Consider the following 21,694-nt stretch of genomic DNA (forward strand, 5'->3'; position numbering starts at 1 on the left):
CACTTCAAAAGCACCTGGTGGTGCGGCGTGCAGCCACTTCTACACAGTCTCTCTCTCTCTCTCCCCACACACACACACACACACACACACACACAAAGAAGCCGCAGCAAGGAGAGGAAATTCCCTGGTTGGGAAAACCAAGGATCACTCACAATTAGATCTTGTGATAAGCAACAAAGATATCACTGATTGCACACGTGTGTGTGTGTGTGTGTAATGTGTGCGAGTGCACACTTGTGTTTCTGCATGTCACATATCTTGAACCCAACCAATGATGAGAATGATTGATAGAAAAATGGTGCAAACAAATCCTGAATCACAAACACTTTGTATACATACACCCCCATTAGCTCATCAGTGCGTTTCTTGCACAAACACACACAAACCTGAGTGAGCGCCACACTTTCCATTCTCTTGTCCTGACAGCTACGCAGTGGCCATCCCTATTTGATGTTGTCATCTCATTCCAAAGGCATTGCAAAGAGCCAGGTGGAGAAAACCTGATGCACGTGGCACTTTGTTGTTTTTTCAACATACAGGAAACTTCCACACTCCATAGTTCTCCCAAGCACGCACACAAAAGATGACACACTGCTGAACAGAAGTAACTTTTGTGATTACTTGGCGTCGATGAACGCAGTTTCACGTAAATATAGTGGGGTCCAACAGTCTGAGACTACTGAAAATTCTACATGATATATGCAATTACAGTTTTTCTCAATTGCTAAAACACAATTTCTGAAACCTTGCTCCATTTTCTGAAAACATTAAACACAAAACCTCATCTTCAAGCACTATTTACAAAACCTCTGTCTCCTCTTGCAAAATGAAACTTTCGCCTCAAAACAGTTTTACTTGTGTTCAAAATCAAACACTGCTCTCAAATCATAAACAAAGTGATCAAAATGATATACACTATCAAGCAGTCAGTAAACAATACACCAAAAAACAGAAAACACATTGTTCGAAACATATAGTTCTCAGGGAGAAGTACATTTTTAATCTCCGTCATTGTCTTTTGATGAACGAAAACATGTTCTATCATAGTAGCTCAAAAATGATCAGAAATGACTACTCTGCTTTGCTCTTTGCAATTTTTTTTTGTGTGTTCTTCCTCCTCCTTGTACCCCTATTTTTATAGTACTGTACCCTGCATCTCACAAACTTGTCCTTTGTCTCTGTGATACTGTAATTCTTGTTCTTTGTTGATATGAACCTGCAACCAGTCAAAATCTATTGAGCAGTCAGTGCTGTTAACAAATGGAAAGCACAATGTTCAGGTCCATACAATTTGTTCATTGTACAGTATACAGCCTACAGTGCACTGTACTACAGTATACAATACTAAAAGGAACAAAAATCAAAGGAGTAAACATGTGATCAATGTGCTTCTTCTTGTCTTTGGGCTGGGTCAGGCCAGGCCAGAGCACTTTGTCGACATCACAAGCAATATTGTCCCTCCTCCTTTCTTGCCCTCCTCCCCCTCTTCCTCTTTCTTGCCCTCCTCCTCCTTCTCTTCGCCCACCTCGCATACGCACTCGTCCTCGTCCTCTCACATTGTTTCTTCTATCCATTCTCAGACTTTCTCCTTCCCACCTTCAACAACCTGTTTGCTCTCTGAACTGGCTTATATTGGTTGTGTCACATCTTTTGAAACAGGTTAAATCAATTTTGAGTGGTTGTGTTCATTCAGTGATGTGTGTTCTCTATTTGTATGTGATTATTGCCTCTTGTGTTTACCAGTATTGATGACATGTGCATTAGAGTGCATAATGTGCTTAGAGTTTTGCTGAAAAGTCTAAGTGAGATCTGCAAATTGTGTTTTACCATGTGAAATGGTTTAAGGTATTGACAACAGACTGCACAATTAGCTAAATGAGTTCAGGCAACTGAGAACTTTGTTCAGCCAATGGGTTTTAGTGTTTTAGCAAGTGAGAAAATCTGTAATATTAGCAAATGTAAAATACACATACATATTTAAATACATTTTATACATTATATTAATAACACTAATACCAATAGTGCTGCATTACTTGCAAATTGACCAAAAATGTATGCACATCTTGATGGAATTAAATGTTGTGAGGTGCATACATTTTTGGTCAAGATCTTGTATTGTGAATGCAAGAGTCAATCACTATGTAAAGTCTCCTCCAGCAAATTCCAAAGACTTTCAATGAATTTAAGGTGCCATTGCATGTGTGAAAATAATTCTTCATGCTCCCTCTCAACCATTCTTTCACAATTTGAGCCTGATGAATCTTGGCTTTGTCATCCTGGAATATGGCCATGATGTGTCTTCCTACATGGTTGTTTAAGAAATGAAAAGCTACACACTCCATCAATTAGGGTTAGAAGAACTGTTGCCAAACATATAACAGGCTAGAAACATAATAATCACAGCAATAATGATTCAGTCATAGACTTTTAAGTTTCACTGAAATATTAACATGAATTCGAGAATTCGTTTTTGGCTTGAGCATCTTGTGCTTCAACAGAAGCAAGAACATTGAACCGTCTATACAAAGGATTCTACACGGTAATTTACTCAGAACCAATAAATAGTTTGAAATGTTCTGTTTATTTATAGACCTAGAATCTCAGATTTTCAATGCACACTCAGACTTTTAGATCCCGCTGTACATCCCTGGACTCAAACTACCAGGAGAAAACAAAGTGCGAGAGTGTGCTTGTGTGCTGGCATGTGTGAGTACCTGTGTGTGCGTGTGTGTGTTTGAGCAAGGGCAGACTGGATAAATGTTATATTTGCTATGACAAGTACAGGTCTTTTCATACCGAGCCCTGCTGTGTGAAAACAAACATGTCTATCTGGGAGGAAGCAAACAGCTGAGCACGACTACTCCAACTCCACCCTGCACAACCTTTAGCCTCGGGGAAGAGCAAGTGTGTCTCTGTGTGTGTGTGTGTGTGTGATAGAGATAGAGAGAGAGAGAGAGAGAGAGAGAGAGAGAGAGAGAGAGAGAGAGAGAGAGAGAGAGAGCAAGCTTGTGTGAACCTTGTGAAACTGCATCAGATCAAACAAGACAATCAAAGCAATGTGTTTTTCCTCCTCTCACTCTGCATCATTCACACACTGGGGAGGTTGAACACCTATCGACTATTCTGTCGTTCTGAGTAGCATGAGCCTAAAGGAAATTTAAATTGCTCAAATGTAGGTCTTTCGTACTTAATAACATTCATTTTCAGTATTGAGGTATCAACTTTAGCACAATCATAATTAGATTTACATTAGAGTTACTTTCGACCAATGTGTCCTTGCTGAATAATATATATATATATATTTAAACATATATGTACATATTAAATGCTACCACATTCAAGAGCTTGGGGTCAGTAAGTTATTTTTTTTTATACTTTAATCGAAATCAAATAACGAATTGTGATGTAATTTCAAACAAAATAAGGCTAAAACTAAGTTCGTTTTATTGTTCATTGTGGCAGTGAGAAACAGTTTGTTAAAGCGAACTTCACAGAAAAGTTCACTCTGTCTGGCTGACACACACACACACACACACACACACACGTTGGTTTTGCTGAGGAGCTGCAACCCAAAACATCCTCTATTAGTGCTAAATTACATTCTTTATAATGAGTTTGATGTCATTACCTATATCAAATGTTCTGCATGTTCTGAATCTCAGTATGCCACTGCCAGTCAGTCGGAGACTTACAAAACAATATAGCTTTTTTATATCATACCACACACAAACCCACAGACACAGTGGTGTGGTCTGACCTCCTACGCTCTCTCTATGCTCAGACTCCGTGCTTCCAGATCCCAATCTCATTCGGTAGCAGCTCTCCCATGCAGCCTAGAGATTACACAGCGATTCTGGACCACTACGTCACAGCATGGGTTTGGACCTCACTAGCAGACAAACAGACAGAAGGACAGAGCTGCCAATACACACATACAAACACACAAAGAAGGCCTTTGTTTGTGCAGGAGACTCGCTGGTCTCGGATATCAAAGAGAGATGCGGCCGCCGAGACAGACAAGCAGTGAAGAGGTGACAGGATGCGGGTGAGAGAGAGATACAGAACTCTAGGGAGACAAAGACCAAAAGATGGGGTTAAGAAAAGAAAGATCAAAATAGAGATGAGAAAAAAGGACAGCGATATTGAGAGACCACAGAGATACACAGACAGTTTTTGAAGTGAAGTACGCAGAGGTCTCAGCTTTAGACGGCACACCCACATTCAGTTCACTGACCATCTGATGCATAACACTGATTTATTCTGATTGACTGACTTTACATTTCTTTGAGGAGTAAGTGCGCATATTTTTAATCGTGATTAATTATGTTTAAGGAACAGTTTACCAAAACATTTTTTTTTATTCTGTCATAATTTACTCATTATCATGACGTTCCAAACCCAAAGGACTTTTGTTTATCTTTGGAACAACAATAAAGATACTTTTTTATATTAGCTTATTTTTTTCAATTCATGGAAAGTCCATGTAACCATAACTTTGATGCATAGAAAATGTACACATTTTTTTTTGTAAAAGTAATCCATATGAATCGAGTGGTTTAATCCTAGCCTTCTGAAGATACATGATTGCTTTATGCAGTATGATGAACAGATTTAAATTAGCTTTTTATGCACATATCAACACAAATACATAAAGCACATCAATGGTAAATGGAAGTTCAAACGTGCTTGCTTGTGAGAGATCATTGATTCAGTATGTGGTATCTTTCACCGGCTGGACAAAAATATAAAAAATATCTTCATTTGTATTCTAAAGATGACTGAAAGTCTTATGAGTTTAGAATGACATAAGGGTGAGTAAACTATGACAGAATTGTCATTTTTGGGTGAACAATTAAGAAAGAAATAATCACTTAATTTTTAAAGTCTATATACATTTTTTGACAATGTTTACAGTATTTGAATTTTTTATAAATGTTTTTCAAGGGATGAACTATATTGCAGATTGGTTATAGGCCAATATGTATTTATTTTTCATTTATCTGGTCGATGTTGGATAATAAATTGTTCATGCTCATTATCTATTTTTACATTCAGACTACCTTTACAGTCATATAATGCTTACTTAAAGGGCCTAGAATTCATAAACCCTTGTTATTAGTGAAGTGAACTGCAGCCAGCAACTTATTGCTTGTGCTCACACTCGAGCACACTGTCACAGATTCAACCAACACACAATCAGCACCAGGTCTTCAGCTCCACCTACTCGTTCCCAATCACCAGAATACTAACCTGCCACACCTTTGGCAGTAGTCACATCATTCAGTCCCATGGCCCAACCAGCGACCTTCTCTGGAGCGGTGGAGGATTGCAGTGGATTTCTCCTACAATATTCGCTCCTACTCAATCGCTCTCTTGACAGCTTTGTCGCACACTTTAAGGAAGTGTTTAGTCAGACCAGTCACCATACCTCGATCCACGATCAACTCTATCACTTCTGTCAAGGTAATTACTGCTTTTCGTCAAGGTCTTTCCCCAGATTTAAGGCTTCAAATGGCGATTTTTTTATGACACCATGGGACTAGAAAATCTGATTCAACGATCCATTCGTGTTGCTCAATGCATTTCAGCATGCCAACTGGACTCACCACTGCTGCAATCCTATTCATTTCTACCATCAGCCGCTCCAGCAGCACTACCTAGCGAACCTATGCAGGTTGATTTATTCCATTTTACCCAAACTGAGTAATAATGACGTATCCACAACAATCTGTGTTTATACCATGGCTCTAAAGATCATCTCATCCCAGACTGTCTGTCCTCCTCGGGCAATGGTGAGTGCTGTCCAATTTCCCTTAACCATCTCTACATTGAAACGCACACCATTGTCAATGACTACTCCTCAATGTTCCCTTCTAGCTCAAGTTCTCATCGACTCAGGCTCAGCTGGGAATTTAATCTCAAAGGAACTTCTCAAACATCTCCGCATCAAGAAACTCTCCTGTTCTCAAACCTTGAGCATCCATTCTATTCTGGGTAAGCTGCTTGGTCGAGGAGTCATAACTCTGTACACCACCCGTCACGCTCAGTTTTGGAGACCTGCATAGGCAGGAGATCTTGTTTCTGGTGATAGAAGGCTCTACAGCCCCTGGCTGCAGATCCATCCACCTATTGTTTGTTGGTCCACTGGAGAAGTTTCCAAGTGGAGTGAGTTCTGTTCCGATCATTCTATACATCTTCCTCAGAAAGATCCTTCATATCAACCTCCTGAATCCACTGTTGATCTCCACTCCGCCACTATTGAAAGTCCAGAAGTGCAGTCCACCGTGAGGGTGCCAAAAGAATACAGGGCATTTTTCAGTAAACAGCTGGCTACTAAACTTCCACCTCATCGGCCATGGAAATGTGCCATCGAGCTGGTACCTGATGCCACACTGCCCAAAGGTAGAATCTACCCTCTTTCAATCCCAGAGACACAGGCCATAAATTAATACATTGAGGAAGCTCTTAAACAAGATTTCATCCAATCACCCACTTCAAGCTTCTTCTTTGTTGCAAAGAAGGACAGAGACTTGAGGTTGTGCATCGATTACAGAGCCCTCAAAGAAAAAAACAGTCAAGTACCGTTATCCTCTGCCCCTGGTTCCATCTGCCCTGTAACAACTGAGAGGTGCTTGCATCTTCTCCAAGCTGGACCAGCACAGTGATCCGTATTCGTAAGGGAGGCGAGTGGAAGACAGCCTTCATCACAACTTCTGGGCACTATGAATACAGGGGTCATGCCGTACGGGCTAGCTAACTCACCTTCATTCTTCCAAGGCTTCATGAACAAGGAATTCTGAGACATGCACCAAAGATTTGTCATCATCTACACTGATGATATCCTGATCAATTCCCGTAACCTGTATGAACATCACCATCACATTGCGCAGGTCATTCAACGCCTTAGAGATCACCAACTCTACCTTAAGCTGGAGAAGTGCATGTTTCACCGCCCATTCGTCCACCTCCTGGTTAACTGCGTTAAAGAACTGACCTCAGCCCTCTTTCATTAAGGAGCTGCAACGTTTTCTGGGGTTCGCTTACTTTTATAGAAAGTTCATCACCAACTTCAGCCTAATTGCTTCGCCCATCACGCCCATCACTCCGTAATGGCCCAAGTCTCCTTCCTGGAGTTCAGCTGCCAAAAAAGCCTTCACCCAGTTGAAAGAACACTTCTTCGTGAGTCCGATCCAATGGTCTCTTAATGACCAGATCACAGCCGCTACCAGAGAAGAGCCTGCTCTGTCGGGTGGTCCTGAGGGGCACACTTACGTTCCATCTAACCTGCGTGTAACCCTCAAGGCTCCTCCGTGAACGCTACTGGTGGATGTCCAATGCTTCATTCGAGGATGTCCTATCTGTGCCATCTCCAAAACACAGACACCTACCGGAAGGCAAGCTCCATCCTCTACCCATTGCTCACCATCCATGGTCTCACCTGGGAATAGACTTTGTCACTGACCTACCTCCATCCGATGAAAACACCTGCATCCTAGTAGCTGTCGACCGCTTCTCCAAAGCCTGCAAACTCATCCCATTCAAAAGCTTACCCACTGCCATGGAAACTGCCGAGGCCCTTTTTCATAACGTCTTTCGTAACTTTGGGTTACCAAAATACATTGTGTCGGATGGAGGCTCACAATTCACCTCTCGTGTCTGGGAAGCCTTCTTTTATCTTCTTGCAGTTTCTGTGAGCTTGTCTTCTGGCTATCACCCCCAAACCAACAGCCAAACCGGCTGCTTTCAGGAGAGCGCTGAGAGCTGAGAGCGACTTTTATTTGAATATGTAATATGTGCTGCACATTTTCCTCTCATAACAAAATAAAAATATAACAGAGGTGAGAAAACAGCAGTTAAGAAAGCATCTGATCATAGCGATGTAAATACGACTGCACAAGCTCTGCAATTCACTGGCATTGTGTCGACAGATGAGGTAATTTAAAATTACACTGTTATGTTAGTTTGATTTTAAAGTATATATTTGACACTATAGACCAGTGCTTAATTTGTAAAGTGGGAGGTCCCGGAGCGCAGAGGGGGGGTGGATCCGGCGACTCAAAACGGGGGTTGGAGGTAACGGAACAACAACAAACAAAAAAAATTACACTGCCTACGTAGCTTCTCTGCAGGGACAGCGCCAGATAATTTTTAACGCATGTGCTGAGGGGGTGCTAGATCATTGACGGGGGGAGCTGCGCAAAACTTGGCCACTAAATATTTAATATTCAGTTATGTTAATGATCACAATTAAAGTTTTAATTTTATTAAATTGAACAAGCGCAACATTCAGCATTCAATCAAATATTCTAAAAGATATTATTATTAATAATAATGTTATTTCAACACAATATCTCGTTATTTCGACATAATATGTGTGCGTGCATTTGTAAATCCGGTGACGCTTGTATTGATTTTAATTAATAAACAAGTGTTTTCTCTGACAGTGTCACTCGGCTGCAAAGATGAAGTTGACGATCGCCATCTCCGTGTGAATGCGCCTATAGAGAAATGCACATAAATAGGCCTAATGGATTACATAATCAGAGAGTAGCCTTTTTCTTTTTTCGTTTTGAATTATTTCGTTTAAAGACATTTCAAGCTTTGTGTATTTGATGTATTTTTCATGTCTGTGTGAGGCATACACTGAGTTTCGTTAAGTTAGGATGTGCTCCAGTTCACGTACAATGCAAGTGACCGCGCGGGCGCCTCCATGATTGTCTGTTATATTTGTTTCTTATTCATTAAATCCAGGCAATTGGTTGATGAAAAATTGATTAAAATTAAGATACAATTTATACAAAACGAAATTCACTTTAAAGAAAGGCTTTCTACAAAACAACTTGATGAAGTGGTCAAAATCATGTCTGACCCGCTCCATGTCTCATATTGCGCATCCTATCTTACTCGGTCGTGCTGTTCACTTTTCATAAATCAACATAAATGGAAAAAAACAACAATTGCTGCACATTCATTTAATTCTGAATTTTGCACACACAAGTTGAAAGGCATTTGTTCAAATCAAGTTCACGGATAATTGTGCGTGCATTTATTAATCATTATGATAATAAAATCATAACAAAGTAGGCTATGCTATGTACAAAAAATCATATGAGCCCAGAATATGAACGCATTTACACGTTAAGCATTTTCCTCCCATAGAAAACCATTATAAGAACGCTTAATGTGGCTTAACGCAGATTAGAATGTCCCCTTATTATGTCGAAATAACGAGATATTATGTCGATACTACTGCTGTGTCCACCGTGGTCTCCTTCTTGATCAGCGGAAACGATTTTTGCTTGTTTGGGATCTGACTGGCCAGCGTATTTGAAAAAGTTAAGCAAACTTTTCTGTCTTTTTGACATTTTTCCCCTGAGTGAAACGATAGAGGCTAACAGCAATCTCAACTAGTACAACAAGCGCTTAAGTCATGTGTCACAAACATTGAACACTACACAAACAGTAATTTTATTTTTTTCATTTAGGCAATTCATTTTAGTGACACAGGAGGTGCCGGATCCAATAAAAAAGGTTCCGGATCCAATGTCGGAGGTGACAGAACATGTTCCGGCGTGTTCCGGCTCAAATTAAGCCCTGCTATAGACTATATAGATCTAGCTATGTGAGAATATAGTTTTAATTAATCCCTCTTCTTTGAATGACACATTGACATTCCAGTACAGAATGGCTCTTTTGGCATTATCCTGAAGATTGTTTAAGCATAAAAGAATGGAAGAGAGGCTCTCAGGAGTGCGCGTAAATGTCACATCCTTTAGATTTTCCCGGCAAAAACGGCCTGAACCTTTCATATAAAAATCAGTCTAAAGGCTTTCATAGACAATCTAGGAAGTCGGGGAAGAATTTTATTAAATAAATTCTTACATATAGCCCCTTTAAAGTTGATCTTTAATAACGCCAATAATAATACATTTAACACTAATTTTAGTGTTTTATTTGTAACTTATATTGACAAAACAGTGTAGAATACTAATAAATATTGGCTATTTATCGCTGATTGGCCATAACTTGAAAATAATTGTCTGTATCAGTTAAACATCTGTGCATGCCTTTTTTTGTGCCAGTTTAATTGTGGTACCATCTCTTTCAGACAACCCTGCCCCTAAAAGCACACTATGGCAAGCAGGGCTGGTCTGCTAATAAGCGTCACCTGCATGCCATACCGGCCTTGTATCTCACAGAGGAGTTTTGGGAGGATAAAAGGAGGAGTGACAGTGAAGGACGAGAGAAGACCAGGCCGGGACATTTATGTTGTGTTTTCATTATGTTTTTATGCTGCAGTCATCCTTGAGGGGCTGCCGCTTTACTTTCGTTTTGTGTTTGTTTATTTTGATATTACAGGTTTGTGAAATGTTCTTTGGTTCCCGCCTCCTCCTCAACCTTATCAACTAACCTTGTTACACACATAAAAACTCTGGTTGGCCACTTTCCATGTCAATCAAGTGGTCTTTTCCTGTCCAATGGGCAATGGTTACCAGACTGTTTGCCACAGGTCGAACTAAGTGAACTACTCAAGAAGATCAAGCATTCAAACAATGGAGAAAAATCACACATTTTCATCTCAGAGAAGCAATGATGTCATCTTTCTGTGTGTGAGACTGTGTGTTATTGAGTCGAACGCATAACATTCCTCGGCGTGGCCTCGGCATGTTGCGAGAATCTTATACACATGTACGCGCACTTGGGCACACAGACACAAACAAATCACACTGCAAACAGATACAAGAAGACAGCAGCCTGCCAAACTGCCATGCCAGTACACACATTCAGTGGAAGAGAGAGAGAGAGAGAGAGAGAGAGAGAGAGAGAGAGAGAGAGAGAGAGAGAAGGAAATACATTAGTGTCTAAGGGAAATTCCTGGTGCCCTGGAGAGCTGCAGATCTTAAAACAAACCGTAATGACACACACATAGTGCTTTTAAAGATCTCAATTTAAACACACACATAAATCAAAGCCTGAGGATGAGCAGAACAAGGGAATATGTATATCTTGTACTACATACAAAGCCGCTCTAATGGAAAGATACAAAAGTACACGGCACGCTGATGGAAATTAGTAGATGCTTCTGGTGGGTGGGGACGGCTTTGTGTAGGTAACAAGAAATTCATCAGCTGAAAACACACATGCATGCATTTCCAATTTGAAATCATTAATATTTAATTTCTTTGGACAAGGCATCTATCAATAACAGTCACCCAAGGGCATACACACCAATCTGACACACTCTTGAGAGACGTCCCGTGTGCAACATCCCTATGAGCAGAACCTGTTCAGCCCAGTAACTATAATGCTGAGTGAGCAAGCCTCAGACAATGTCAAATGTCCTCTAAACATTAGTGTACTAGTCACTCACAAAAGAGAAAGATTGTTAAACACATCTGTCTTACTGACAGTCTATGCCCAATGGGGCTTCTCCAGGAGTAGGCATATGGGTGATATGCCGAAAGCGATCAGTCTTGGTTACCCGTATGGATTTATTCGCTTTGAAGTATTGGGATCACAAAGTTCGATGGGGCTGTGATGCGTTGTGAATTTTGACCTTGCAATGACATCAACAGGGGATTTTGAGGTCAAAAGAAGGTGCAAAATAAAAGTGAGTTTGATTTTGAGAATGAATTACCAAATTCTTAAAAGACTGAAAAAGACAGCTAAAAAATTTAAGCTGTGGTTAATTTTACAATTGATTTTACAATCAAGTGGTGACCCAAATCATACAAAAGTAAACACAAATGCCAAAAAACATGGACATTTAATAATATTTAACATGAACCGCATTTTTATCTAAATATCATGAAGCTTGTTCAATATAAAATCTTTAACATGACACAATGCTAAATAAGAAAATAACAGCCTGTCATGTTAATAATTTAGCTTATAATTAAACAATTATATGGAAATAAAAATGAACTAAAAAGCTAAAAAAAAAAAACATGGAAATGTATTAATATTACCATGAACTGAATTTGCACCAAAATATCAAAATATTTGACAGAAATACAACAACAGATATTGGAAATGTTTCCTCCTACCTTTTAAAATATATGCCTATGTAATATTTGTTACTATATTGTGTTTATACAGTGAGTTGCATTTTATGTTTTTACTAACACAACCCAAAACAGGAACAGACCTGTGACCCAATTTTGGGTCACAACCTACCAGTTGAGAACCAGTGAATTAAAGCCAATAAAGGCCATGAGAGGGAATTTAGCAAAGATTCTGTTATTTGTTCAAGTGAGGAATTTAAATTGCAAGTCAATAGCGAGCAAAAGCGAGATCTAAGAAAGCCAAGGTTGCACATTCTTACAAAACTCATTTCCCAAGTTGTTGCGATGTGAAATTCAAAGTCAAGAGAGAAGAATGTATTCTTTTTGAAGTGTTCCTGGTGCCACCTGCATGCTATAAAGAACTAACATAGTAGTGGCAACAACTTCTCACAATTCCTCAGCATTGTAAAAGCTAGTCAATGGCAAACTAAAGCAAACTAAGAGCAAACTAGAGCTTTGGCTCTCGATCCCAAGCATAATCATCGGCCTACTTTTTACACCAACCATCCATTCCACAACTAACTATTTTGGCTATAAATCATCACTATTAACTCTTTCACCGCCAGCATTTTATTTTTAAGTTGACAGCCAGTGCCAGCATTTTTGATCATATTCACAAAACTTTCATGGTCCCCAGAATATTTTGTTGTATGAATATGTAAATGGAGAATATATTAAAAGAAAGAATTCATTCTAGCTTCATTTTATTTATTAACACTTGAATGAGGGCAAGTTTCATCAAAAAACATTTCAAATAAAAAGCTGAATTACAGGAATAACTTGTCAATGGCGGGAAGCGTTGTGTCATTTATCTATTTCGTGAAAATCTTGTCTATTTCAGGCAAAGATGAAAGAGTTAATATATTGCTCATACTTACGATTATAGGTTCGTTGAAATCTTTTACCCAGTTTAATCTTTCAACTGTGCAAATATGCATAACTCGCATATTTGAGCTATAGCAATGAATGATACCTCAAATTGCGCAGTTTGTTGATGAGAGGTGTGCTATTACTTTTCTATGTGATCATATGTGCGATTTCTACCTCGTTGATGATAAAACTGTGAAAAAAATACATTTGATTTATATTTTAAAGAACTATGATAATGAATTACCTTGGACTACCATGGAATGCCATTGATACTTATTGTAAGGCCTGTGCCAGAAATATTTCTCTCCTTCCCTCCTTACCCTTCCATCTCATCATCACTTTCTGTTAGACTAAGAGCTATTGAGGGAATAGGTAAATGTGAAAAAGAAGTAGAGGCAACAAGGGAACCCTCGTTGTTGTGGATGATGAGGGGCGACTGAATGCTGATAGCTCTGGTGGTTCGCAAATCAGAGGAACGGGAGACAATGACGGGTTTATCGACCCAACAAAAGGCCTCTTCACCGGGGTTACGAAGGCTGGGAACCACTGGCAGATGGGAGCCGGGGGGCCCAGGTAAGGCCAGGTATCATGTCGGCTCAGAGAAGAGCTTTTTAAAGCTACATTAGCATGCATTGCTAGTGCCGAATTAGAGGGGGAGATAAGAGAGTTTTGGGAAGTGCATGGTAACACGATAAGACACTAATGCTTAGAAGGTATGGAGAGATTTCAGCAGTAGATACAGTTGATGGGAATAAGACACACTAAGGGCGCAATTATGTGCACAAAACATGCATGCATACATAAAGCAACAAGAATGGAAACACAGACTACACACACACACAACCCACTGACCTGAACATATCCCACCCATGGATAAGAGTCACAATGTAACTCCAAACAGATTGTTGATCAAATTAGACCAGGGGTTTTCAAACTTGAGTTAGGGGCTTTGTGAAAAAAAAAATAAAAAAAAAATACTTCCATATAGTTTTGTACATTTATAAATGTACATCATACATTTACTACTTTTCAAAAGTTTGTGGTCAGTATGATTTTCAGCAGATGAGTTACTTACCAAAGTTTAATACCAAATCCATGCCAAGGAAACTCAAAAAACTTTGGTCCTCTTGTGAAAAATCCCTTTCCTAAAATAAAAAGGCAAAGATATATTTTCATGTATAAAGACCATTTTATACTGTAATTACTATAAAATGAATGCAGATAATCTGAGGATAATGAAATTTGCAATCCAGAAAATTAGTTTGGTAATATCTTGAAGATACCTTGAAAATATCTCACTTTGCAAACTTTAGACTATATTAATTTAGTCCAAAAAAAAAAAAAAAAAAAAAAAAGGACACAGTTTAGTTTGGGGTTCAATTCTCACAATTAACTAGCTATTAACTACGACTTTTGCCTCAATAAACTCCTAATTATTGCTTATTAATAGTTAGTAAGGTGATTGTTAAGTTTAGGTATTGGGTAGGAACTGGGCTGGATTAAGGGATGTAGAATATGGTCATACAGAATGAAGCATAAATATGTGCTTTATATGTATCCTTTATAAAGCCAATATCCTAGCAACATGCATGCTAATAAGCAACTAGTAAATAGTGAGAATTGGACCCAAAACTAAAGTGTAAAAAAAAAAAAAAACCTGTGCTAATTAATCCTTTACACTGAAATGTGACTCACAAATTCACAGAAACACACCGAAACACATGCATACACACGCAAACCTGCACATAAAGTCAAAACAGCTATTAGTGCTTTGACTGACATGGAGAGGTCTGGAAGTTTCTCCGGTGAGTGTGTGTATGTGTGTGTGGATGAGGGTGTGCACAGGGGCGGGTGATAGCCGCACTTCAAAGAGAGCCAGGATCACATCAACAGCTGGGCTGAGTGTGTTCTCAGAGAGCCTCGACTGCCCACCCACCTGGCTATAGCCGTCACCACACACGCACACCCATATCACAGACATACAGATGAACAGGGACACAGACGCTCACTTACACACATTATGACTCAGAATAGAAATGGAAGTTGTGGATTGTCATTACCAAAGAGGCTTGCTTTTAGCCACAGGCTAGTGATTTTCTCTCGCTCGCTCTTACACACTTGCATGCTGGTAATCTCCCTCTCCCGCAGGCCAACATGATGAGGCTCTTTGATGCGAGATACAAACAGATGAACTAGAGATGTAAATCTCTGTCAGAGGATCTCACACACACACACACACACACACTGAACTGGAGCTCAGTGCTGCCACGCTGTGGGTTCAAGTGGGAATAGTAGATTGTGGTTATAAACCAAGGTACTTCACAATACCTGGAGAAAGCTGTCTATTAGCGTTCATACGTCGGGTCAGAGGTCACTCTTCCGCCGGAACTAGACTTGCAAATGGCGGTTATCGGAAGCCAGTGGTTATAGTTTATAAAGTTATAAATATGGATATTTTTTTTAAAAAAACACATCGCTTCACTTCAGAAGGCCTTTATTAAGCCACTGGAGCCATATGGATTACTTTTATGATGGATGAATGTACTTTTTGCACTTCAAAATCAAAGGTACCATTCACTCCCATTATAAAGCTTGGAAGAGCCAGGATATGTTTTAATATTTGTGTTTGGCTGAAAGAAGAGTCATATACACCTAGGATGGCTTGAGGGTGAGTGAATTATGGGAAAATTTTCCTTTTTGGGTGAACTAACCCTTTAAAGACAGCCCTTCTGTGAGTAACGAGGTTGTTAACCAAATGTATTTGCTTCTGTTAAAGCTGTCAGCCTGCATTATTTCATCTTATTTTTTAAATAATTGTGTTTAAGAGAAATTTGGCTTTTATTCACATTGAAGCATTGATCAGTGAACATAAACAGAAGCTCAACCAAAACTGCTTGATGCACGAGGACAAACCTCATTGGTTCTCGCGGAAGCTCAAACGTGCTGCGTAACATGAGAATGAACCTCATTGGTTCTTGCTGAAGCTCAAATGTGCTGCGTAACACGAGAATAAACCTCATTGGTTCTTGCGGAAGCTCAAACGTGCTGCGTAACACGAGAATGAACCTCATTGGTTCTTGCGGAAGCTCAAACGTGCTGCGTAACACGAGAATGAACCTCATTGGTTCTTGCGGAAGCTCAAACGTGCTGCGTAACACGAGAATAAACCTCATTGGTTCTTGCTGAAGCTCAAACGTGCTGCGTAACACGAGAATGAACCTCATTGGTTCTTGCTGAAGCTCAAACGTGCTGCGTAACACGAGAATGAACCTCATTGGTTCTTGCTGAAGCTCAAACGTGCTGCGTAACACGAGAATGAACCTCATTGGTTCTTGCGGAAGCTCAAACGTGCTGCGTAACACGAGAATAAACCTCATTGGTTCTTGCTGAAGCTCAAACGTGCTGCGTAACACGAGAATGAACCTCATTGGTTCTCGCAGAAGCTCAAACGTGCTGCGTAACACGAGAATGAACCTCATTGGTTCTCACACGTCAAGCAAAAATGTTTGAGCTTCCGTTTACCACAACTGATGTGTTTGCTGATGAATATTTATATGTAAATAAAAGCCTAAATTAAATCTCTTCATCATATAAAGCAATCGTGTCTCTTCAGAAAATTTGGACTAAACCACTCAGTTCATATGGATTAGTTTTATGATCTCTTTATGAACTTTTTGAAGCGTAAAAAAATAGAAAATATCTTCAATTGTGTTCCGAAAAGGAATGAAAGTCTTAAGGGTTTGGAACAATATGAGGGTGAGTAATAAATGACAGAATTTTCATTTTTGGGCTAACTATCCCTTTAATCCAGTCTTCAGTGCCACATGATCCTTCAGAAATTATTCTAATATGCTGATTTGGTGTTTAAGAAACATTTTTGTATTGAAATATTGAAAACAGTTGTGTAGCATTACATTTGTGACCCTGGATCACAAAACCAGTCACAAGTCGCACGGGTATATTTGTGGCAATAGCCAACAATACATTGTATGGGTCAAAATTATCGATTTTCTTTTATGCCAAAAATCAATAGGATATTAAGTAAAGATCATGTTCCGTGAAGATATTTTGTAAATTTCCTACCGTAAATATATAAAACATTTATTTTTGTGAGTGAATGCCGCACAATCGCGAACATAAATGCACAACTTTAAAGGAGATTTTCTCAATGTTTTGATTTTTTTGCACCCTCAGATTCCAGATTTTCAAATAGTTGTATCTCAACCAAATATTGTCATATCCTAACAAAACATACATAAATGGAAAGTTTATTTATTAAGTTCTCAGATGATGTATAAATCTCAATTTCCAAAAACTGACCCATGTGACTGGTTTTGTGGTCCAGGGTCACAAACGCCAATTAATGTTTTTTTAAAAAAAAGATTCTTTGATGAATATGCATCCTTGCTGCATAAAAGTATTACTTTCTTTAAAAAAAAAGTCTTACTGACCGCAAACTTTTGAATGGTACTGTAAAATATGAATGTAATGCAATTCAGTTTTATACAATGATTAATGGTGTTGCCAGCTCCATCGCTCTATTAAGCAAGTGGTCGTTGGCCTGATAAAGATTAGACTATCAACTAGCAAACAATACTTAATTTATATTAACACACTATTTATTAAAACCAAGTCATTTCTAGCCTCCTGGGACAAGAAAGCCCCTGGTATAAACACACTAGGTGAGTGCACTAACAGTGTGTGTGTGTGTGCAGGTCATGGCTGGCATAGAGTGTATTAGTAAAACCTTTTGAGCGGCAGTATATCTGTGTCTATATTGATCAGGCTGGATCAATGCCAATGATTTCCAATGAGGAGTCCTGTGAGCGTTTGTAAGTGTGTGCGTGAGAGTGTGTACATGTGAGACAGAGGATGAGAGCTTGGAACTCTTCAGGGACAAATCTGAAGAAAGACATCTGCTGATCCACTGCAGTATTTCACAGTGTGAAAACAGCCTAATACACTTGCACTTACTTGCATTCGCATTCACATTCTGGCCGTCTGCTCCTGATGTCACATACATTTTCTGCTCTGTAAGGTGTAAATTCCTACATTCCACTTAATTTTGCTATCTTTCCTCATAGATGCTCAATTTGAGTTCTCAGTTCAGCTGTTAGATGCCATTGCTGATTGGCTGAAGATACCACAAGAACATGTAGCCTACCTGAAAGGTATGGGAATTTTTTTTTTTTTTTTACAGATAAAAAAAATTATATATATATATATTTTTTATATTAAAAATACCAAAACACAGGTCAAAATGATTACTAATATATAATATAATATAATATAATATAATATAATATAATATAATATAATATAATATAATATAATATAATATAATGCTTTTAAAAATATATTAAATTACAATATAAATTCATATGTCGCTAGCAAAAAGGATTGGCTACTTTTGAATCATCAATATCATCAATGGCAATGTTCTTTTAGTATAATTTATATACCAGTACAGTATTTTTAAACATTTTAAATGTAACTGTTCATATTTTCAGTTTTCATTTAATATTTAGTTTACTTTTTATGCTTTGTCATTATTTTCTCTTTTTTATATTTTGATTTAGTTTTAATTTGTCTATTGTAGTAATTTAACTTAAACTTATTTTATACCAATTAGTTCCAATGGCAATTTTTTGTTAAGTTTTCCATCTATTATTTATATTTCCACTTTATTTCAATTAACAAACTTTTTTTTTTTTTATTTTTTTTTATTTTTTTATTTTATATAACAGCAATGATCAATTGAGCAAGATGTGTTTTGCCTCCAGACTTACTGGACTTTATTTTGCAATGTGGAAGTAAAAAAGTATTTTCTTTAAATGTGTGAGACTTCTGACTCATTAATCACTTAGGTAAAAAACTAAGAATATCAAAGTGCAGTAAACGGTAAATCTATTTGCACTACAAATTACTACTTTTATGTTCCTCAGAATAAAATTAAGTCACATAATTTTAAGGTTTAGCTGAACTAATTCTCTAAAGTCGGCATGAAACGGAAGTCACAATAGTATTTTCTTACCTTTTGTGATGTACAGTATATCTGACTGAAATGGCTTCTTGAACAAGAAAAAATTTAGGTTGTGACTTGATTTTGTACGTCATCAGGAATTGATTGGATGGTTACGGTTTGCTATTGCTGTGATCTCATGTGAGTGACAGGTTGTCTGATTAAAAATTACATAGGCACATGAATTAAAAAAATTATAATAATGACGTACACTGATAAATAATTGATGATAAACCTGCAATATTCCATAAAAAAAAAAAAATAGGAACTGCCAATTTTGATGTCATGGTGACTTTAACCCAGCCATTCCTTTCCTCTTCAGCAGACCTTGACTCCTCATTCGCCTCCTGTGAACACGTACCTCTGCAAACCCTCGCAGACATTTCCTGTTCCTCCCCAGCATATTGTACAGTAAGGTCTGATTTACTGGGTGGGCCAGGAGACTCCCGCCCTTGATATGTCCCTCAGGAGCAGTTATTGTCCTAGCCTGAGCACTGGGCTGCAGTGAGGCCCCTCATTGAGCCTGGGAACACGGACAGAATGCGTGTTAGCTCACAAGAACAGCTCTGACCTCCAATGGGTGGCATATGGCTGTCAGAGGAGGTGCCTGTATATTGGATTTGTTTTATTGTCTTGAGGTCAAGCGATAGAAATCAATTAGGCAGGGAAGGACTGGGTGAGAGAATGACAGAATGAGGAGCGTGACATCATTAGATAACAGTTATGATGATTAGGGACATTGGATAAAAGACTGAGGGAGACAGAGGAAGAATAAGAGAGAAAAAGACCATGCAAGTGATTTAAACAAATTAATCTAATTAATTTTTGAAAATTAAAATTTGAAGAAAAAAAAGAAAAAAAGAAGAAGAAAAAAATTACTCACCACAATGTCATTCCTGTACACCTGTATTCCTTTCTTTCTTCGGTGGAACAAAAAGATATTTTGAAGAAAACTTGAGTCATTTGATGGACAAAACAAGAAAAAAGGGTGAAAAGAAACAACAAAAATATAGAAAAATCATTCCCAAATATGTTTTGGGCATATATCCTTTTAAAGCAATTCTGGATTACCTTTGACTGCTCAATCACAATTCATCTAAATTGATCAATTTTAAAGATCATTATGAAAATCTGGTTTAATTTCTTCCTCGCTAATATGCCATGAAGATATTTCTTCATTAGAATTCACAATTGGCAGCACATATTCAAATTCTGACAGGACACCAAAAAGCAATACTATTTTGTCTAAATAAATTAAAAATAAACTAAAATTAATCATGTTAAATTCCACAAGTAAATCACAACATTATAGTGTCCAGTATGAAAAATGAATACTCATTATGAGATTTGCTACAGATTACAATTAAATTATCAGTGTTTTTATGTTGTTAGTGATTAAATGTAAAAATAGAGAAAATAAGCATATAGGCTACATAAATATTCAGTACCAACCAATAAATTAACCAATATGGGATGCATTTTTAAAAATCCCCCCTTCTTTCTCTTCTTCATTCCCTTGCATCAGTCATGTTTCATATCCTTTTTAAATAATCAATTTAAACAGAACAGCACTACTAAAAATGATAAATACAGGTAGGTACATGTCATTGTACTCCTCAATTTTTCAATATCTTTCCTTCAATATTTGTCACGTTTTGGGTTTGTTCTTGTCATGTTTCTGTGTCATGTCTTGTTTCCATGTCTGTCATGTGATTCCCTGTTTGTCATGTGATCCTGCCATGTCTTGTCATTGGTTAATTGTCTGATCATTGTTCACAGGTGTCCCTTGTTTTGTCATTAGTCTGTGTATTTAAGCCCTCATGTTTGCCATGTGTCTTTGTCAAGTATTGTTTCCTGTAGTTCTGCTGTAGTGTAAGTTTCATGTTCATGCCACGTCATATTTTTGTTTCATGTTTTGTTTTGTTTTGTTTCAAATAAACTGCACTTGGGTTCTCATTTACAACTTGCCTCCAGTGGATCCCTTATTACAGTATTATATTACAATGTTCAAGTAATTGTTATAAAACTACGATTTGACACAAAATTTCAATTTTTCCATATGGTAAAGTTAAAGAAAAAAGTTTTATTCACAGTCTTTCAAAAATAGATAGCAAAAAAACAACAACAAAAAAAAAAGTTCATAGACAAAAATACAGAGGTACAACACCATTAAAGGTAAGATAATGATGACCACACTGTCTGTCAGAGATGAATCTTTCTGTCTGTATTACCCTTGCCTGTCTTACTCCATTATGAAGATTAATGCCTTTACCTTTTCCAGCTCTGAACAGTTTGGTCTTTCATACTGAGAAAAAAAAGACACTTTCTTTGGGTGTTTGTATGTGTTCATGTTAGAGAGTTTTTGTATATTGCAAGTAAGTTGAGAACAGGTCAGACACCTTTCTAAAATAGGCCATTGTTCTGCACTTCCTGTCAATTACTGAACAGTAAATGAGAGGGGAAAGACCTACCTAATACCCATGTCCTTCTCCTCTCTCATTCCTCCCATTTCACACTCCAACCACTCCTTTCCGTGACCCATGCTGCCTCATTACATCTCAGTAATATGGTTTCCTGCCCAGCAATTTGATATGTTGCCATAGACATGCACTCTGTGACAGGTTTAGAGATAATGAGAGCCATGTTCATCAGACGTTGAACTGATTTGTTCCTGTTGGAGGAGATATAGTCGCACTGTTAGCATATTTGTTTTACAAGACAAAATAAATGTCATATT

Source organism: Abramis brama (assembly GCF_963993115.1).
Source record: "Abramis brama genome assembly, chromosome: 2".
NCBI classification, from domain to species: Eukaryota; Metazoa; Chordata; class Actinopteri; order Cypriniformes; family Leuciscidae; genus Abramis; species Abramis brama.